The following is a 5,633-nucleotide window of genomic DNA, read 5'->3' on the forward strand; positions in this document are numbered from 1 at the left end:
TCTCCCATGGAATGGAACAAGGAGGGGAACAAGTAGGGACAGTCCCTTTGAGCAGGGGCAGGAAGCCTGGCATGTCCGTAGCCTGCTCCCAAGGCTGACTGCTTCCCACACATATGTTGCCTTGTTTAAGCCTCAAGCCCTCGATCCTTTGTTGAAATACAATCATTTCATTCCTATGGTTTTCAGTACCAAAAACTCAACCTCCAGGAGGGCTAAAGTCTCATTTGTACTCCAAACCAAGTAGCACTGCAGTTCGCTACTACCGAGGCTGAATCCTTAAACACTTCAAGACCACGTCCAGAAGACAAGTTATTGTATATAATACAATCCGTCCGTACTGAGAACGTCGGAAACATAATTATCATACACATAGCTGGTCCTTCAGAGCTTTTTACCTATAACATGTTTTTTGATGAAAGTTATTTAATGTACTGGAGATAACTGTGACTTACTGATCAAATATTTGAACACTTATACTTACCTGGGATTTCATTTCTGCTGAAAGACAAAGGAAGAACAGGACTCACTGAAAAAAAAAGAAACAAACTTTAGAAATGAAAGTAAAAATCTTACCACACACTATCACTTTTGGAAGCAGCACGCCCCGCGGTATGTGGGATCTTCCCGGACCGGGGCATGAACCCGTGTCCCCTGCATCGGCAGGCGGACTCTCAACCACTGCGCCACCAGGGAAGCCCTATAACATGTTTTTTGATGAAAGTTATTTAATGTACTGGAGATAACTGTGACTTACTGATCAAATATTTGAACACTTATACTTACCTGGGATTTCATTTCTGCTGAAAGACAAAGGAAGAACAGGACTCACTGAAAAAAATAGAAACCAACTTTAGAAATGAAAGTAAAAATCTTACCACACACTATCACTTTTGGAAGCAGCATAGAGGGGCAGTCAACGGTAAAACACTGGTGAAATAGGCCAAAACTCTAGGCCAAAAATCCATTATTATTATCATCAGTGACAGTACCACAACTGTGCCCTTCATAATTAATAATCACTCCTAAGAATCTTCATTTGGCACCAGATGATGTGTTTAAGAGAAACACTCTGGCAGGTTTTGAATCAGACTTGGTTTTCTCTCAGCCAAGTTACAGGAGAATTTTTAAAGTGGGGGGAAGGGAAGAAGGAAACGGACCAGGAAACGAATTTAAGCCATCATCTATAAGCCAACAAAGCACTGATAGTTCCAAACATTATGTCAGACACTAAAATGACTGATATAGGCTCAAGTGGTTTATAAAACCTATAAAAAGACTACACCGGCAAAGTCCCCCTTTATCTGTAGAGTTCAGAAGCTAAAACAGGGAATATTTTAGCTTAAAACCTTATCTCAAGGGAATCATATACACTTGACATCAACAAAAATACCTGAAACCAAACATTTTTAAAAGCTCCAATACCCAAAATATAAAGAAAAATATTAATTCAGAAGACTCAATCAATCCATGATAATCACAAAACGGCTGGGCAATCTCTATCTCCCTTCCACACTAACCATCCATCCATGGAAGACCAATGGAGATCAGACCTTCCAGACTTACCTTCCAGACCTTCCAGACACCTGGCTGCTGCAAAATTCTATGGAGACTCCTTGCGGAACAGCAGTTTCCCATCTCTTGTGTCTCTCCCTATCAGGATCATGCAGGAAGCAAGTCTGGCTCTGCTATTTCTTATCATTGTCTGTCACCCATCTGCAACATGGTATTGTGCAGATAAGGAAAAAGTAGTTCCCTTTGCCCAGAAGCTTGAGGCTCAGGTACATGGGTAATTCTCCTGTGCACACAGTCGTTATTTAGGCCGACTCAGTGACTTCAACAGGCTTAATCATGTGATCGGGTTTGTTGCCAGCTGCGTAATGCTCCCACATCTGTAGATAGAGCCGCTCTAGGTCCATTGTGTATTGTTTGGTGTTGAACAGAGGGCTACATGTTCTCTGCTTCCACACTTTGCCACGAATTTTCTTCAGGTATTCTAGATCAGTTCCCAGTTTCACAGCTATGTCTTCATATTCTTGCCTATTTTGAGCAATAAGCTCAAGACAGCCTAAACAAGTGAGCTGCGAAGCTGCAACTCGGGAAGCAAGAGTCTCTCCTGGCATAGTCACCATGGGTGTCCCTGACCAAAGGACATCCATCCCTGTGGTGTGTCCATTACAGAGTGGAGTGTCCAAGCAGACATCAGCCAGCTGGCCTCTCCGAACATGTTCCTCTTTAGGAGCAACAGGTGAAAAAATGATACGCTTCTGGGGAAGGCCCATATTTTGTGCGGACTGTTGAATATTAGGTTCTCCTACTGCTGGAAAACGCAACAGCCACAGTACACTGTTGGGAACACGCTTCAGAATATTTGCCCACATCTGCAAAGTACCTGGGTCGATTTTATATAACTGATTAAAGTTACAGTACACAATGGCATCTTCCGGTAACCCGTACTGAGAACGTGTGGTTACAATAATGGTACGGGGAACCTCCTCTCCAGTGGCAGCCTTAATGTTGATCTGGGGAGTTGCCAGTCCATTGCTAAGACGGAATCCATTAATTGTTATCTGAATTTGTCCTCTGTTGATCATTTCAATAACTGCTTCTGCAACAGGAGTCATAGGGATGACAGGCATATTAAGAGCAGTAGAACTGCTGTCTGCATTGTCTCCTCCATCAGGACATTTCATCGTGACAATTTGCACATCTGGGAGACTATCAAGAAATGCTTTGAGGTCGATGCCATTCAGCACAATCCGATTGTCATAAACGTGCCCATTGGACTTCAAATCGATGACTGCTCTCTTCTTCAGGTGATGGAACATATTAACATGATCATCAATAAAGTATGGGGCATATAAGCCAGTTTCTCAGAATACTGCTCAGCAAATTCAGCGGGTGAAGTTTCCTGATCAGTGATGACATAATCCATGAAATGTGTGCCACTAGTCCCAGGGTACCGCAGCCACATTGCCTGAATAGGAGCTGGCCTGAGAGCAAAGAGTTCGTTCATTTCGAGCACCCCTGGTATAACCATTCATATTTACAAGGATGTGTATACCATCTTGATGGATGCGATCAGCTGCTTTCCCATTGCATGGAATCTGAGAAAGATCAATGAAATGATTGGCCTCTGCCATCACCTTCGCTCGGAAGTTTGTGCCATCATCTGGGCTCAGGGCATAACAGAATACCTCAAATTTAGCAGGATTGTGCATGCCTGGAATAGACTGCATAAGATGAGAAGTAGGATGATTCCCAAAGTCAGAACTCACGTATCCTACACGCAGTCGACCATCACTGAGCTTCAAGTCTTTTGGATGTTCATACGGTGGTTGATCGAGGACATTTATCTCTGCCAAGCAGAGGTTCCCATGGCTCTCAGCAATAGCCTTCCTGAAGCCATGAGAAAGAGGATACAGCATACTATGATGAGGCTGCACAGAAGGCAAGCTCTTCTTCTCCAACTGCTCAGCCACAATGCTGACCAACTTCCTCATTCGCTCATCATAGTCTGTCCAATCACAGACAATCTGCAGGCAATGAGCCAAATCACAGTAAGCGTCAGGAAACTCAGGCTCAAGCTTCAGAGCAGTGCGATAAGAAGCAATTGCTTTTGGAATATTCCCTGAATCCTTGTGAATGGAAGCCAGATTGCTGTGGGCATCCGCCAATGCAGGTTTAATCTGAATGGCACGAGCATGACACTGCAAAGCTCCCTGAACATCCTGCATCTCCTTTAGAGTGTTTCCCATATTACAGTAGGCATCAGCAAAGGTAGGACTGATTCGAATAGCCTCCTTATAATGCATCAGAGCTTCCTGCAGTTTTCCCTGCTGCTGCAATACACTTGCTAAATTTGAATGGGCAACAGCAAACTCTGGGAAGACTTCTAATGCTTTATGATACAAGCGAACTGCCTCTTCAATGTTCCCCTGGTCTCCTTTGATATTGGCTAGGTTATTCAGAGAGTCTGCATGGGTGGGACACAGCCGCAGAGCCGTAATATAACAACCTTCTGCTTCGGCAACACTGCCCTTCTCTTCCAGAGCGTTGCCTAGGTTGCAGTAAGCATCAGGAAAATGTGGCTGCAATTCAATAGCTCGCCTGTAGCTGTCTATTGCTAGATCAATCAGGCCTTGCTGGTAGTATACACAAGCCAGGTTGGCATGTACCACTGCATGATTTGGACTCAAGCTTAGGGCACAAAGGTAAGCGGCCACAGCTCTGTCAAAAATCCGTGCCTCTCTCAAGACATTTCCCAAATTAATATAAGCATCCAGAAAATTGGGGTCAAGGGTGACAGCCTTTTCAAAGTGATGAATTGCAAGCCAAATCTCCCCTTGTGCATTGAAAACACAGCCAAGATTACTCCAAACTACTGCAAAGTTCGGTTGCGTCTCCATTGCTTTCAAATAACATGCCTTGGCTCCTTCCAGGCGACCCAGGGCCTTGAGCAGGTTCCCCAGGTCACTGCGAACACAGTACAAATCTGGATTGTACTGAAGAGCAGAGACATAAGCTTGCATTGCCCCTTTCATGTCACCTGCTGCAGCAAAGCAGCTGCCAGGTTAATATAGCCATCGATGAAATCTGGTTTGAGACGCAATGCATGCCGGTAATGCTCAATTGCTTCCTGCAACTGCCCTCTTTCCTTGTACACATTCCCCAAGTTTGAATAGGCTTCTGCCAGAAGAGGGTTCTGTTTAATTGCCAGAGTACTAAAGTGGGCAGATCTTTCCAGCCTTCGACACTGGAAGTGGAGAGATGAACGTAATAAGAGTACTCCAGTATTGTTTGGCTGTTGTCTCCAGAGCTGCATGCAGTGTCTCTCAGCTGCCTCAAAATCTCCTGCCTGATATTCTCCATGTGCCAACTCAGCTAACCCTTGGAAGGAAAGCGTACGTTTTGTTGGTTCTGTGCTGTCAGCCCCGTTGCCCACGGAAGAAGCCATCTGGAGCTTCTGGAGAGAGTGACAAAAGGGGGTAATTGAGTCCCGCTGCCGCCACTACTGGCAAGAATGTATCTAGAGGTAGAAAATGCGAGGGCAGCAGCCATATCACTGCTTTGGCAGGCTTAAGCGGCGGCAAGAGTTACAGGCACCGAACCTTAGGAACTCTGGTTGGCCGTCTACCTCTCACACCTTGAAATCTTAATCCTTAACCCTGCTCTCTTCCACCATTCTCCTAATCAGGGAATAAAAATTACCTATACATTTGCTTTAGAAGAAATCAAAAGTCAGTAGTCCAAACACTTTTTAAAATTTTGTTTTCTGTCCAGTTGGAAACGAAATACATGATTGACTTTACTTCATCATTCATATAGTCCATGTGGAAAACATTAGGGCCGGGAATTTCAATACAGTAAGATCAGAAAATATTCAATTGGCCTTCTCAAACCACTAATAACTAACCGATGTTGTATATAATGCTAAAATCTTAGACACTGAGTGTGATATTTTAAAAGTTCTGAAAGGATTAGCTAATTTCCCCTCATCATATTTCTCATGCCTCAAACCTGAGTATTACTTTTTTAAAAAGAAATTTATTTAGCTTTATTTATTTATTTTTATTTTGGCTGCGTTGGGTCTTCAATGCTGCGTGCAGGCTTTCTCTAGTGCGGCGAGCAGGGGC

At 44.0% G+C, this 5,633-nt stretch overlaps 1 pseudogene; it reads right to left on the reverse strand.

Annotated features, from left to right (window-relative positions):
• Positions 1–1,814: 1,814 nt before the first annotated feature.
• On the reverse strand, positions 1,815–4,954 carry LOC103089937 (UDP-N-acetylglucosamine--peptide N-acetylglucosaminyltransferase 110 kDa subunit pseudogene; annotated as a pseudogene).
• Positions 4,955–5,633: the final 679 nt, after the last annotated feature.

The sequence above is a fragment of the Lipotes vexillifer genome, unplaced genomic scaffold (assembly GCF_000442215.2).
Source record: "Lipotes vexillifer unplaced genomic scaffold, Lipotes_vexillifer_v1.1 scaffold2941, whole genome shotgun sequence".
Lineage (NCBI taxonomy): Eukaryota > Metazoa > Chordata > Mammalia > Artiodactyla > Lipotidae > Lipotes > Lipotes vexillifer.